Source organism: Schistocerca serialis, chromosome 5, assembly GCF_023864345.2.
Source record: "Schistocerca serialis cubense isolate TAMUIC-IGC-003099 chromosome 5, iqSchSeri2.2, whole genome shotgun sequence".
Taxonomy (NCBI): Eukaryota; Metazoa; Arthropoda; class Insecta; order Orthoptera; family Acrididae; genus Schistocerca; species Schistocerca serialis.
This window is the reverse complement of record NC_064642.1, coordinates 107,535,713-107,551,955: the sequence shown is the minus strand read 5'-3', so window position 1 is coordinate 107,551,955 and position 16,243 is coordinate 107,535,713. Positions and strand designations below refer to the sequence as shown.

The 16,243-nt window shown below is 43.4% G+C and overlaps 1 protein-coding gene across 1 annotated transcript in view; it reads right to left on the bottom strand.

Moving 5' to 3' along the window:
* The window catches only part of LOC126481773 (hemicentin-2-like), a 705,691-nt gene that overhangs the window by 45,205 nt on the left and 644,243 nt on the right, over positions 1 to 16,243 (bottom strand). The window lies entirely within an intron of this gene.

The following is a 16,243-nucleotide window of genomic DNA, read 5'->3' as shown; positions in this document are numbered from 1 at the left end:
CTGGTGCAAAAGGAACATATGTATTCTTCGTACCTAATGACTGGTGCTACACGTCCAGAGCCAACTCTACTGACGCATCTGAACATTTGTTTGGTCAACCTTACTGCAAGCTACAAACACCAATTTCATACACCAATACAGTGCACTGTTTTGTTTATTTTACCTGCATTTGTCGTTTCGCTGGGAGGCTGTGTTTCGCTATAACGAAGAGAAGTATTAAAAAATGAATAAATAAAAACTTTTCCATAAACCGACATCACTATCACTAGAACGGTTTTTTTTAAATATATCAGCCGCTTCCTTCTAATAAAATGACTCTAAAGCACTGCTATTGTTTTTTACTACTACGCCTCACTCCATCAGACCTCTTTTTTCAGTTCCTTTGTTACTTTACAACACAGACGTAAAGATATATTTCCGTAGCAGTAACTAGTTAATCAGCTGAAGGGGTGACAGATGATACGGAACTAGAGTTCCTAGATAACAGAACACAGCATGTCATTCTCAATTGAGAGAAGTCTAAAGAAGTAAGAGTGAATTCAGGTGTGCCGCAGCGGAGTGTCGTAGGACCGTTGCTATTCACAATATACATAAATGACCTTGTGGATAACATCGGAAGTTCACTGAGGCTTTTTGCGGATGATGCTGCAGTATATCGAGAGGTTGTAACAACGGAAAATTGTACTGAAATGCAGAAAGATCTGCAACGAATTGACGCATGGTGCATGGAAAGGCAATTGAATCTCATTGTAGACAAGTGTAATGTGCTGCGAATACATAGAAAGAAAGATCCTTTATCATTTAGCTACAATATAGCAAGTCAGCAACTGGAAGCAGTTAATTCCATAAATTATCTGGGAGTGGGTATTAGGAGTCATTTAAAATGGAATGATCATGTAAAGTTGATCTTCGGTAAAGCAGATGTTCAAAAATGTTCAAATGTGTGTGAAATCTTATGGGACTTAACTGCTAAGATCATGTCCCTAAGCTTACACACTAAATTATCCTAAGAACGAACACACACACTCATGCCCGAGGGAGGACTCGAACCTCCGCTGGGACCAGCCGCACAGTCCATGACTGCAGCGCCTCAGAGGTAAAGCAGATGCCAGACTGAGATTCATTGAAAGAATCCTAAGGAAATGCAATCCGAAAACAAAGGAAGTAGGTTACAGTACACTTGTTCGCCCACTGCTTGAATATTGATCAGCAGTGTGCCATCCGTACCAGATAGGGTTGATAGAAGAGATAGAGAAGATCCAACGGAGAGCAGTTATAGGATCATTTAGTTATCGTGAAGGCGTTACGGAGATGATAGATAAACTCCAGGGGAAAGCTTTGCAAGAGAGACGCTCAGGAGCTCGGTACAGGCTTTTGTTAAAGTTTCGAGAACATACCTTCACTGAAGAGTCAAGCAGTATATTGCCCCCTCCTACGTATATCTCGACCATGAGGATAAAATCAGAGAGATTAGAGCCCACACGGAGACATACCGACAATCTTTCTTTCCACGAACAATACGAGACTCGAATAGAAGGGAGAACCGATAGAGGTACTCAAAGTACCCTCCGCCACGCACCGTCGGGTGGCTTGCGGAGTATGGATGTAGATGTAGAAACAACACTGCCACCTCGCAGCTTTGTTTTTAATTACGAGTATTTGTACTGTTTATCCAACTGCATGGAATATGGATAAAGGTTTCATTCAAATGATGGAGCACAAGAATCAGTCTTCCTTTTCTTTCAGGTTTTATTAGGCAAATCTAGATTTCGGTTAGTGCTTAGCCATTATCAACGCACTATTTCGCGGTATCAATGCATGTCCCAGTACGTCAGTCCCCTGTTGTTCGGGTTTCTGTGAACAGCGTCAGATATTGAGCGATCACTGTGAAAGACGTGAATATGCTACATACTCGTGTAAGACACGATCATTAGCATGTGGTGTCCGTTTGGCCGGCTGGTCGAATCGTACAATGTTATTATTTGCGGAACATTCAGTTACGACAGTAACACGAAATTAGTATCCATGAAAATGACAGGACAGGCATATGCATAGTCAAGACACCAATCTGTCACGTCTGTGCACTCAAGAGACGATCGCTATATAATGCGCCAAGCACATCGTAATGACTTCACATCTGCATGAGCCATCTGAGGACAAACAATGGGCTCCCAGCAAAACTCTGTACAATCCCATACCAGTGGTCGGGACTAACACCAGCCAAGCTGGGGAATTAGCGTTCCATTAGCAGGATACCATTACCACAACAACATAAACTGCAACTTGTGACCAGAAGCATGTACCAATAAATAAATGATGACGTCGCATTCTGAATTATAGTTCTGCACCAACCTGGATGACCACCGTTGGCGAGAGTTACTCGTGGTGTCACGGTGTGTGGAGCCTACTAGTACGACTTGGTCATGCTTGGTAGTGATTAAAGGAACTCTGAGAGCACAGCAGCACGTTACGGACTTCCTACCTCCTCAAGTGTCACCTTTCATGAGACAGTATCATTTTTAATTGAAAAATTCCCGTCCTTACGTGACCTACATCAGCCAAAATTGGGAGGCTATTAAGAAAATCAAACATAAATACCGTCTTCCGACCACCGACGAAGACGAAAGAGCTGCTGGGCTCAGCTAAAGACCCACTCGAACTAAACACACCTGGTTTACGAGTATACAGCATTGCCTGCGAATGTGGTGTGCAGTACGTTGGTCAAACGCAGCGCTGCATCTCTAAATGGTGCGAGGAGCACATCAGACTTGTTCGACTTGGACGGATAGAGAAATCTGCTATAGCTGAACATAGCATCAAAGAAAACCACACCTTTGATTTCGAAAACACCAGGGTGCTGTGCCGAGCCGGGAGCTACTGGGATAGCGTCATTAAAGAATCAATATAAATACGGGTCCACGAGAATCTTGTGAACAGGGACGAAGGCTATCAACTGAGCGCGGCTTGGAATCCAGCATTAGCCGCAATACGCCAGGAACGCAACAAGAACCGTCCAGCTCACGAGACGCGATGAGAATGCTCTGACGGAGACACGAACGGTGCACTCGCATCCCCCTCCACCCCGCCCGCCGGCTCCTCTGGACCCAGCCTCCCGCGGCCAGGTGGTGGGGGGCACACCGCAGGTATAAAGGGGATCGGCATCCGCAAAGTCTCGGCACTTCGCCAGAAGATGATGAGTATGTCACTCGTCGAAACGTCGCAGTTTGAAGACACCGCCACCCGGGTGGAAGCCCGAGAACTCTTCGCCATCTCTAAACACGTCTGCGATAGGCTGATTTACTCTGTGTCCATCGAGATCTACACATCTATCCCCCATAGAATATGTGTAGTACCAGAACTAAAGGCATCTTCGTTCCAGTGCGTTATCCAGGATATCAAAGACCAGTTTATCGCAGGAAAGAAGGTGCAACGGGCTTGTTTTATTTATTTAGCCTTAGCAGATGAGGTCGTGGAGAGAGGAAGGTATGAAGGACCGTGTTGGTCAGTTAGACAATGGAGAAGACAGAGGGTATGGATATCTCTGTGCTTGTCGGTACACAGCCAGGTTATCTGTACATATCACTGTGAAATACGGTCAAAGAGCCGAAAATCAAGGTATGATGAAAACAAGCATTCGTAACCAGTTACAGCCGCCGTGAGCTTTCCTGAGAAAGGGCTTCCCAAACAAATCAGTACACATATCCAGGCCAACGTCATACCGAAATGTGGGCTCATCCTCCCAATTTCCTTGTAAATTAGTTTCGACTATGTCATCGCTGAAATAACATCTTTATCTTCTGAAAACGAAGTTTCATTTCGTTTGCCGCTTCTGTCCTAGGTACTTGTACTAACTTGACTATAGCAGATGTTTAAAGTGAGCACCATTCATCTCTTGGCATTTTTGGGCCTTGGTCAGCAATTTGGTGATCGAATCTGGACTCCTGGAACTGCTGCAGTCTCATCCGAAATCTTCTGCCAGAGTTACTGAAGATTACGAGGGTTGTAGTAATACACTTTAGACTTGAGGGCTCCTCACACAATCTCAGAATGGCAGATCAGGTGACCTGGTAGTCAGCTAGGGCCTCGACGAGCCTGAGGTCTGTTAACGACTCGGTCAGGCATGAAGATTGTGTAAATGTGCTCCAAGGTTCGGCTGGCTGTGTGGGCAGTTGCTCCATTCCGTTGGAAGTAACGGCCACCGCGGCCGGCGTGGAGAGTGTGGAAACGTGCACCAGTAGAGGAGGTGCCAACACATCTGTTGCTACGGCATGGGTAACCAGTGTAAACAGTGTATAATGATTTTATGTTCTCGTTAGTTTTAGTCTGTAGCATAGAAGTTTTGTGAGCAAGGTATGTTTACGCAGCCCCAGGCCACGGCTGTTATATTGGGATTTGGGACGAATCTTGTTGAAAGAAGGAACGTGTGCTGCGCTAGTATTAGTCTTAGTCGTAGGAAAGGGGAATTTTGTTAAAGTTCAGTGAAGGCGCGGATGGGCGATGAAGTCTGGGGCGGCTGGCAGTGTGTGGTAATATTCGGCAGCCAGTACGTCAGGCAGAGTAAACGTGGCGTGGAGCTGCAGCGGCATATTGCACATAGGATTTGTTTGAAGTGGGACAACAGCGAGGCAGGGAACTAAAGCGTTGCTTTAAGTTATTGCGATGTATGAGGCGTGGCAGTAGGCCAGAGCCAGGAGTGGCGATGTCTATGTGGCTGACGTATGGGAATTTACCCCTGCCATAGTTTCTGTCTCTCTCTGACACTACGTCAGAAGCAAGGGGAAAAGCAGCATAAATAGTCAGGGACTTTTAGCTTGAAGGGTTGTGCCAGATGAGTCGGTTAAGACCTCTGCTGGTCTACGCTTATAGGGGCCTCTCTGGCAGCGATGTTGTAAATATACTGTGTAAACCTGTGCTTTGAGTCTATGTACTTCTTCGGGCTGTGTTCTGCCTCTGGGGACATAAGACCATGGTGGGATGGAACGGCAGCCGGGCACTTGGAGATGGAATGATCTGCCTGAAGGAGGGCAGTGACAGCGGTCTGCAGCAGGTCCAGGATGGGCCACGTTCGCTTCCCACCTGGCGTACCGGGGTCTGGGTGAGGCTTACGCTGTGGGAGGTGCAACAGCGCTGAAACAGCGTTAGGGATGACAGTGGGTGTTGCCATCCGGCAAGCACCACTGGCTGCCAGTTGCGGCACGGCGTCCAGAAGGGTGCAGGTTCGAGTCAGGTCCTGTCCTGGGAGTAGCAGTGACCGAGGGCCATGGGTGACGAGTACAACCACCCTCGTCGCATGGTCGGACAGAGAAGGCCAAACGAGGCAGAAGACGGTGTTCAGCAGGGACTGTAACAGTCTCTGGAATCGCGGGCAGTAGAGCAGTGCCAGTCGCTACGCCTCGACAGGTGGCGCTGGGCGAGTGCGGCTGACTTCCATTGTCGGGCAGCTTTGATGACCGCAGCAGCGGTGAAAGTCTCCCCTAGTGATAGACAGTAGATGGAATATTAAGAGAACCAACCGGTAGCGTCAGTGATTTATGATGAGATGAATATGAATTACAAGAGATACTGCGATTCAAACCACTTGAAGACCTGACATCTCTAAACTCTGGAAAAGTAAACACAGGAGTTTGAGTGACAAACGTAGGTTCAAGGATGATAACTGCGGAAAACACGCACATGGGAGATGAAATATAAATATTTTCCGATTTCTGTCCCCATCCTTGACATATGCCGAACTTATGCTCCATCTGTAATGTCTTTGATGTCGGTAGGACGTTAAACCCAATCTTCCTTCCTTCCTTTGAGTGGAATCAAAATGTTGGTTGCAAAGATGTCAATAATAAGATTTGTTGGCCGGCTCAAGTGGCCGAGCGGTTCTAGGCGCTACAGTCTGGAACCGCGCTACCGCTCCGATCGCAGGTTCGAATCCTGCCTCGGGCATGGATGTGTATGATGTCCTTAGGTTTAAGTAGTTCTAAGTTCTAGGGGACTGATGACCACAGCAGTTAAGTCCCATAGTGCTCAGAGCCATTTGAACCATTTGATCAGATTTGTTGATGACTTTGCTATTCTCAGTGAATGAGAAGAAGAATTAATGGAATGAACAATCTAATGAGCAAATGCTATGGACTGACACTAAACCAAAAAAAAAAAAAATCTTAAGTAATGAGGAGTGGCAGCTATGAGATTTCCGATAAGCTTAACATCCTAATTGGAAACCAGGAAGCAGAGGAAGTTAAAGAAATATGCTACGTTGAAAACTTGATAACACACGATGGATGAAGCAAGGGAGCATAAGAAGCAGACTATCATTAGCAAAGAAGACATTCCTGATTAGGAGAAGTCTGCTACTACCAAACAACGGCATTAATGTGTGTAAGAAAATTCTGAGACTTTATGTATGGAGCACACAGAACTTTATGACAGTGAGTCAAGAATTGTGGGAAAATCGAAAAAGAAGAGAACAGAAGAGTTAGAGACCTGGTGCTATATTAGGATGTTAGAAACAGGCAGACTGATAAAATAAGGAATGAGGAGCTTCCTTAGAGAAATGGAGAGGGAAGTAACATAAAGACTGACAACAAGAACGAACTGGATAATAGGACATTTGCTAAGGCATCAATATTTAACTTCCTTAGTACTAGGAGCAGCTGCAGAGGATAAAAATTGTTGGCGGGTCTCACTGATGCAATCTGAAGACTGATCACTAAAAAAAGTTGTGAAATACGAAATTTCAGATAAATCTTCGTGCTTCACGTGGAGTACCATCGTGCATGACTACGATCATAGAGTAAGCGTAGTGATGAGTGGAAGTCCGAGCTGGATCTGTTTGGGTTGAACAACTCGTCAAACAAATGGCGATTATATTTATTTACCTTTCTCATTCTGAATTGCTGAATTATAGTTCTCGTTTTTATTGACTATTTGAATGAAAATCAGTAATGATCATAATTTGCAGGACATTTGGCGAATATGTTTAATAGAAATGCTGTTCAAAAAACGAGGCTCTGGCAACGCTGTAGTACATGCACAGTGGCCAATAACAGGCAGGATGAACTCTGTGCTCCGAAGCAGCTGTCCCATTAGCTCTGTGAGACGAGGCAGTGCAGTGGAGAACACACATGGAGATTCGCCGATGTTGGCGCGAAACTTCTTTTTCACTTAAAGCATCAAATTATATCCAAATTCCACCTAAACAGTGCGGTATATTGTGTATTTATTTCTCTTTCTGTTAGTGTATTAAACATTAGGACGTAACTTGAACTTCTTACAGACATAAACGACCACTTTGTTTCGTCCATGACGAAAATAAAGCCATTAGAAAATAACAGTGGATACAATAACATCGTCTGTATCCAATGAGGTACAAAAAAACAATAGATATGTTACACTAGATTGCACATTATGCTACACACAATAATTACATTATGTACGTTGGACTTCCAGCATTATCTTCATGTAGCCGGTACGTACATACAAGAACAACGTTTCCTTTAGAGAAGACGTTCAAAGCGACCGTCTTGCATCTGCAAACACTTAGCCACCCACTGGACTATACTCTGCTGGACCCTACTCAAAACACCGGCAGCCACCATTGCCAAAGCGGCATGCTTGCGAGCTATTATGTTGTGTACATCCGTGGGTGGAGTACTATAAACTTGTTTCTTTAAGTGCCGCCACAAACAAAATTCCAGTGGATTAAGGTCTGGGGGAATCTGGAGGCCAGAACGTTGGACTTCCACTACCAAACCATTTCCTTGAAAATGTTTCAATTAAACAGTTATGCACATTCATTTAATGTGTGGTGCTGCCCCATCATGCTGAAACCATAGCTGTCGTCGAATACCATGTAATATGTATGTTGTGTTCCGACCAATAATGGCTTCTATGTAGGCTGAAAATACCTTCTTATCGTGGTGGTGCATTTAAGGGTACCGAACAGTAGCATCAGCTTGGTTAGCGGATGTACCCAGCACAAAAAGCATACTAACGTATTCATCGCTTGTGTACTCCATCTGGAAGCCGCTCTAAATAAACTTGACGAGTTATGGTTGTGCACTGCGCTGTCAGTAGACATATGCATGGAATTTGATAGATCGCAGTATCATATGGTAGACTATTATCATGTGACTAAGTGATGCCCTGTTTATAAACAACGAGAGCTGAGGAACAGACGCCTAAAAAGTAGAACGTGACGACGATTCGATCCACTGCTCTTGCAGTCTACTCAGTCAGCTATGACGGATGTTTCAGTAGCACGGGGTCACACGCTCCTCTGTACATCCTGATTCACCGCACGATGTGAGAGTGTTGCCAGTTCCTCGTTATCATACATGTGTTCTCAAAATGCACGCGTTCTAATTCTTCTAGACAAAGGTTTGTCTAGAATCTGGATGATGAATCGCATGCCGACTTCCAAGAGCTGCATTTTTCCTTTGCCCTATATTTAAATGCAAACATGAACAGTCAGTCACAAACCTTAGCCTTTCCCTCTTTACCTCTATCTGAGCTCTAAGGCCAAAATAAATTAATTCTAACTCCTTCTAATGCCATAATAAGCTCTAAACATGGACGGGACGGAGGGCCAAGGAGGTTGGCGGGAGCTCTGATTATCGCAACAATTTCCCAATAAAAATGTTTTTCTGTATAATGTACTTCTAAATTCAAGGGTACATGACTTCTAAAAAAAATTGTAATATGCTGGCAGTAATGAGCTGGGCTGATACTTCTCTGCTTTCGTCTTACCTATTTTTAGAGTGCCGTGAGTTTACAAGGATTCCGCTCTTTCAGTTTCAATAATTTGAACAACTACGAAATGCCTGCATTCAGATGTAACAGTGAGCGCATTTTTAAAGCGTCAAGAAAGCGCACAGATTACTTATTTGGCGATCGGTGACTAAAAGTGTTGATTTGTGAAACAGTGAAATCAAAGGAATATAATGAACTATGAGAAAACTTTTATTGGATGCTCGTCAAATAGAAAATCGAGACAGAATCATTTCAGCAACATTGCAACAATTTTCGAGAGAATGAAATATATTTTGTGTTAAAATTCATTATGACAAGCGGGACGTGGCACCACTACCTAATGCTAGAAACGGAAGATCAATTGAATGAGTGGGTGAAAGCTCGTCCTGATATGTAGGACATTTGCATATTGAGGCAATAACAGGGGTGGTACTTACTCATTCTTGCTTCTGAAACTTTTGATATCTTCTATATAAAAAACATGAAAAATACTTGACGAGAGGGATGGATATCAGAAGAGGGAAACTATTGCTCTTCTAAGAGAATGTACTTGTAAAGGTACTGAAGTTCACATACATCTTCTAAACAAAGACCTTACAAACAAATTAAAAATTTCAAAAGTAACTGTAGCTCCGTTCATTCTACCTATTTTTTATTTTGTGCTTTATTAGGTTCTCGGAGCTGCGTACATGGGTATGTAAAAACGTATGGAGCAGTATTGTTGGGCAAAAACCTATGTATGCTCAAACAACTCTCTAACGAATGTTTCTGTTCTGTATAGAATTCTTCTGTTGCACATGCAGTTCACCGAATTCTCATTTATTCATTCGAAAGTACTGGAAGATTTCTTAAATATTCTTAATTGTTAGTAATTAATTAAATATCACCCCGCTGGGCGTTTTAAAAATGCAGCACAATATAAATTATTTGTTACTTGCAACATGTTGTTGCCCACATAATATCATGTAACGACATCCCTGTTAAGCTTTTACGAAGGTGAATGTTGGTCATAGATGTGAAAATAATTAAATATATGAAATAAATTAAATCCATATACACAGTTTTCTCATCCTGCCAGCATAATAACATAGATTCTAAACTGAAAACACTTGACTTGACCAAAGCAGTGAAATTAAATGTAGCTTTTATTTCAAAACAACGTAGGAAAATAACTTCGTTTATGATATTTATAGTGGCTAAGGACAAATTTGCATAAAAGCTGACATTTCTAAGCATTTGTTGTTGTTGTGGTCTTCAGTCCTGAGACTGGTTTGATGCAGCTCTCCATGCTACTCTATCCTGTGCAAGCTTCTTCATCTCCCAGTACCTACTGCAACCTACATCCTTCTGAATCTGCTTAGTGTATTGATCTCTTGGTCTCCCTCTACGATTTTTACCCTCCACGCTGCCCTCCAATGCTAAATTTGTGATCCCTTGATGCCTCAAAACATGTCCTACCAACCGATCCCTTCTTCTAGTCAAGTTGTGCCACAAACTTCTCTTCTCCCCAATCCTATTCAATACCTCCTCATTAGTTACGTGATCTACCCACCTTATCTTCAGCATTCTTCTGTAGCACCACATTTCGAAAGCTTCTATTCTCTTCTTGTCCAAACTGGTTATCGTCCATGTTTCACTTCCATACCTGGCTACACTCCATACAAATACTTTCAGAAACGACTTCCTGACACTTAAATCTATACTCGATGTTAACAAATTTCTCTTCTTCAGAAACGATTTCCTTGCCATTGCCAGTCTACATTTTATATCCTCTCTACTCTCAAGCTTTTAGTGCTCTACTATTCTCAAGCATAGTATGTAATATTTATGGTGAATTAGTGCCATCCTTAAACAAGATTTATCTGATAAGACAGGAAATGATGTTGCTGACTGAATAAAATCGGTTGGACGTTTTGGTTTTATCTTACATTAAAAACGTTTAGTTAAGCAACATCATACAATGTGGCATTGCCTACCTGGAAGCGTCCGACATAGAATTTTCGGGCAGCGTTCTTCGTCATTATCACGCACTGGTTCTGTTGACGATTACGTGAAAGGACATGCAGCGACACGTTTCTAATCTCTACAGAGGGGTCCAAAAAAATGTATCCACCTTTTAAAAGTCCATAACTGGCTAACTAATAGACGGAGGTGTCTCAACTTTGGTAGTGTAATAGTTTGTAGTTCTGTCAATCGCCACACAAGCGTTGTATTGCCATGTCAGATGGCAGTCGCCAGATAGTCAGTGTTTTTTCTTAGTTGCTCCTAGTTACTCGAGTAAACGTGGCTGGCGCAAGGCTTACATTGGATGAAAGGAAGTCAGGTTTGAAGTGATATTTTAAGTACGAAAACATTAATGAGGTTCAACGGAAATGGCGAAATGAGTATCAAACAGAGCCACCGACACGTTTAACGATTCGTCGCATTCGAGAATAATTTGAAGCCGAAGGCTGTGTTAAAGACGTACACAAACAACGATCTGGACGACCTGTAACAGTAACAAGTCCAGCTAACTCCCGTCGTGCGTTACAACAATTCACTCGCTCACCACAGAGTCTGTAAAACAGTGTGCCCGTGAAACTGGAATGAGTCGCTCAAGTTTTGGGCGAATTTCGAAGACTGCGAAGTGGAAGTGCTACATACCACGATTGCTACACGCAATGAACGAAGACGAACCAGGTCGTAGAATGGAGTGCTGCGAGTGGTTTACTAACATGATGCGCAACGATGAAGAGTTTGCAGAGATGATTGTGTGGTCTGATCAGGCACAGTTCAAACTCAATGGTATAGAAAATCGCCACAATTGCATCTACTGGGCCGCCGAAAATCCGAACTTCCATTTAGACAAAGCCGCGAATTTGCCAGGAGCAAATGTGTGATGTGGGTTATCTTACCGGAGCTTGAATGGGCCATTCGTCTTTGACGGCACAGTTATCGGTGAGGTGTACTTTCAGAAACTTCCGAAATCCATTTTACCTGACAACCAAGACTTGTATGGAGACGGAAGAGTTTACTTTCAACAAGATGGTGCCCCAGCCCATTACCAAAGTCGTGTTAGGGCGTATCTCGACGAAAATCTACCAGGAAGATGGATAGGCCGTAGAGGTGCTGTGGAGTATCCACCACGTTCCCCAGACCTAACTCCTTGGGACTTTTACCTGTGGGGAACACTAAAGGTCGTCGTTTGTCGACAAAAGCCACACGACTGGATGAACTTCGAGAATCCATCGTACATTCATTTGCAAATATCCAACTGAACACGTTGCAGTCAGTAGTTTCTGCTGCAGTTCGGCGGCATCGTTTGTGTGTGGATGTTAATGAAGACCATTTCGACCACCTACAGTGATATCTTTAAGTTGGAGTTAAAGCTACGCTTTCACCAAAAATGAGACAACTCTGTCAATTAGTTTGCAAGTTATGGACTGTTAAACAGTGGATACATTTTTTTTGGACCCCTCTGTATATGCTTCAATATTTCCCTTACATGGAGGTTCATCAGATTCTACCTTTTGATTGGCTCGTGGTGCAGAAGAGATGGCGCCAGTGCGACTTGACGACTATGTGGGGTGACACAGGGGCTTTGTTTCAGACACAATTTTCTGGGTGCTCAGAATAATAGACCTTCGAGGTCTCTCAGCCAACCATTCCGTACGTCTTTACTTTAGAAGTAGCTTTCATAAAAGTACCTTAATGATGTCAGTACTGCATATTAATCTTACATAGGTCAAATAGCTGACAACCTGGCGTTGTCCCAACATTCATTTTACCAATTTTATATTAGAACCGGAAATTAAAAATAAACTGTTTTTGCAGTGTATATCCCGGACAGTTTCTACACGCTGGTTGCTGCTGCTTTGCGTGTCTAAAACGCGATTTTGTAATCGTCTATGTGGCAACGTCTTCCTACAGCTCTATAGATGGAGATCGTTCTCGCCTAAGCCGTTTGCGGCTAGCAGTCGCAAGTTCTCAAAAGCACTGCCAGAAGGTCAAATAGCTGACAACCTGGCGTTGTCCCAACATTCATTTTACCAATTTTATATTAGAACCGGAAATTAAAAATAAACTGTTTTTGCAGTGTATATCCCGGACAGTTTCTACACGCTGGTTGCTGCTGCTTTGCGTGTCTAAAACGCGATTTTGTAATCGTCTATGTGGCAACGTCTTCCTACAGCTCTATAGATGGAGATCGTTCTCGCCTAAGCCGTTTGCGGCTAGCAGTCGCAAGTTCTCAAAAGCACTGCCAGGTGTCAATGACTTCCTTAAGTAGACTCGACTGTAGGAGAGTCTTTGTCATGTAGCGGGTCAGGTTTAGTGACACTAGATATTTAGAGCCAGTGACAGAGGGGAGTAAATGTCATTATTTTGTCAGGGATGGCGGAAGGGAAAACAACACTTTGTGGTCTATGGAATGGGCTCTTTCCTTGTCTCATAGGGTGAGGTGTGAATGAAACATTGGTGGTTCCACTAACATTTATTGACACGTAGGACCGTTTAATCGAACAGAATAATACAATGTGCCCTAACTCGCTCACTTCCTCGAGGCTGCAGAGCGGAGGAGTCGTAGCATGCAGATTCCAGTGACCGCTGATACGGTGACGGCTCCTGTTGCAGCGGTGCGTCAGGTGTTGTGTTCTTCGGTCAGTACATGCCCGTGACTCTCTGTGGCGGCGGCGTGGCCTACTCCTTGTGAATTCACAGGAGACCCATTTGGTGCGGCCGCAGTGCCATGCTCCTCACCAGCCACCTGGGTAAGTACCACACCAACTTGTTTCTGGTAACATCTGGGATTGCATCTTCTGTGTTGAACTGTTGGCGTGGTACCGACATCTTCTTCTGTCGAGCAGCGCAGCGGCTAAGTCGTTGTAACAAATTATGACGTCTGCTGACCAGCCATCGGTCTGTCGGCCCAGGAGACGTTTCTTCGTGTCTCCTTTCTTCCCTCGAAGGACCTCCTCCAAGGAGCACCTCATGCCCGGTGGTTTTGCCAGTTTCGCGAAGTTCTCAAGGACAGCGATTGACTCTTCAGTAGTTGATCTATGCTCCTCACGTTTGGCAGAAACGTGACCAATGTGGACACACGTACCGCCGTTTCACTGTTTTACCTCTACGCTGCCATGGTCGGGCATTGCCCTGTCGTTCTGCTCCGCATTGCCAGACACGTCACGCACGTGAGTTCAGTATACAGTCAGTCCTGGAGCATTGGCTGCTGATGTGCGAACTGCGCTAGTCGATGTTCTCCTTGAAAGCATTGTCCGTCTTCTCGGTCGTTGATCTGCTGAAATTCTGACTGCTGCTGCGCAAACTCCACTGGTAACCGACCTTCTCACGTTGGGCAGAATTGTGACCAATATCGACACACATGCCCGCTCTCCTTGTTCGACCGCTGCCTAAAATGTTGACTTAACTTATAATAAGTCTTTACGTGTTTTTCTGCTTTGAACAACCATAAATAACACATAATTAATATACGTAATTATTTCATACACCACTGCAGTAAAGGAAAATGTATTAAAACTTTATCCATAATGCGGCTATTTTCACGCACATCAATGTCTACGACGTCGTATCTGTTGAGCTACAACCCGTACAATGATAGATTTGGGTTGGTACATTCAGAGGCATATGTGGATATTGTCTGCGAAATGGGTTGCAAATAGAGGTAGTAGCAAAGATGTAATAAATTTAAAAATCATCCACAATGCAGCAGTTTCACACGCATTCCAGTGTTTAGGACGTCATATCTCCTGACCTGTGTGTGATACCATGATATAACTCTGTAGGTGCATTCCGCTTCATACGTGGATACTGTTGGTTAAATTTATTACGAACAGAGTTAGTAGCACAGAAGTATCAAATTTAAACGTCATACGTGATGCATCAGTTTTTCACGCATCTCACTGTTTATGGTGTCATGTCTGCTGAACTATAATAGGTAGGTGGTTCTTACACCATCACCGGTTGTTGCAGAACAGTAAGGGATATGTGTATCAAGTTCTGTTCAAAAGTAGTTTAGGGAGAAAAGGATGGAAGAAGACTGGGCTTAAAGTATCGTCGACATTGTGCTTATCAAAGAAGGAGCACAAGCTCCTGGATCTCAAGGATGGGGAAAAAATCGGCTGTGCCCTTTCAAAGGAACCATTACAGCATTTTGGGAAATCACGAAAACTTAAACTGGATGGCCAGACCATCGTTCTCCCTTATGCGAGTCCAAGGTGCTAACCACTGTGCAACCTCGCTCGATGTTAAGGATATGTGGAACATACACACATTTTCACACACACATACATTTTTACAATATTCATGAATTTCGTGTTAAATTTGCTCCACATGCTACCATAATATCGACATGTGTCACATTTGTGCTTAATAAAAGAAATGGCGCATCCCATAATAATATTGCTTGTAATCATTTGCCAGTGTGGTGTCAAATATCAGGCTCAAACGTAACAACAATCCTTCCGTCATAAAAGGTGAGTGAACATATAAAAGAGCTTACAGACATGTGCAGTTGCTACTATTTCGGAAGAACATCTTCATAAGATTTGAGGTGTCACGTCGGAAGCACTCTGAAGTCCAAATCGAAAAGCAAGTTGGTCCTCGAATTACAGTATTTAGTACTGAAAACACATTTATTAGAAATACCAACGGATAGTGAGAACAGAACTACGCGGCCGGACAGAAAGTACTGCCATTTAAACAAACATCGAATATTCCATAATATACAAAAAAAAAGGAATTTCAGGAACCTTCTAGAAATGTATTGCAGCACGAATGCGGTGTCTTCACCCGAATCAGAAAATGATCTGCGACAGTGTGCTGCATCAGCTCTATGGCACTAACATCTTCATAAGACCAGAATCAGAAACAAAGAACAACCAAAGACAAATGTGTCCTCGGCAGAGTTGGAATGTAAAAGATGGTAACTTTCTTTTCGACTTATCTGGCAGCTTCAAAGACATTTCAATCAAAATATTTTGACATATTTTTACTTGTTAGTATTAGCTCCCATGTCACGTAATATAATGCACCGTGTCACGAAAATTAATCTGATGCAGGATGTTATCCACCAGGAATAAATCCATCCCCAGAAGTTGTATCCGTCCAGAAAAACGTTTTTAGCTATTACATGTATAGTCTTCAGCCACTTGATATATATTGTTTAGCATGGCTCACGATTCTTCTGGATTTTGGGCAGAGGATCAGAGACTTTAGCCAAAATTGTAAGATGCAGATGTGCCAATATCTTGCAGCTAAGAGAGCTCAGTGCGCTTGGGGAGTAGAGTTAACTCGTAAAAGGCCGCGGCACTGTCAAGATGTATAAATGTAAATGTCTTTGAAGCTACTAGATTGGTAGGAAAGCTAATTACCTTCTTTTACGTCCCTAACTGTGCCCATTACACGTTCAGTTTTTTATGAGAGGAACATTTTCCATTCTGGTTCCCAACTTGTAATCTTTCATAATTTTGACAGCACACCGCCATAGCTTGGCTACCAATGC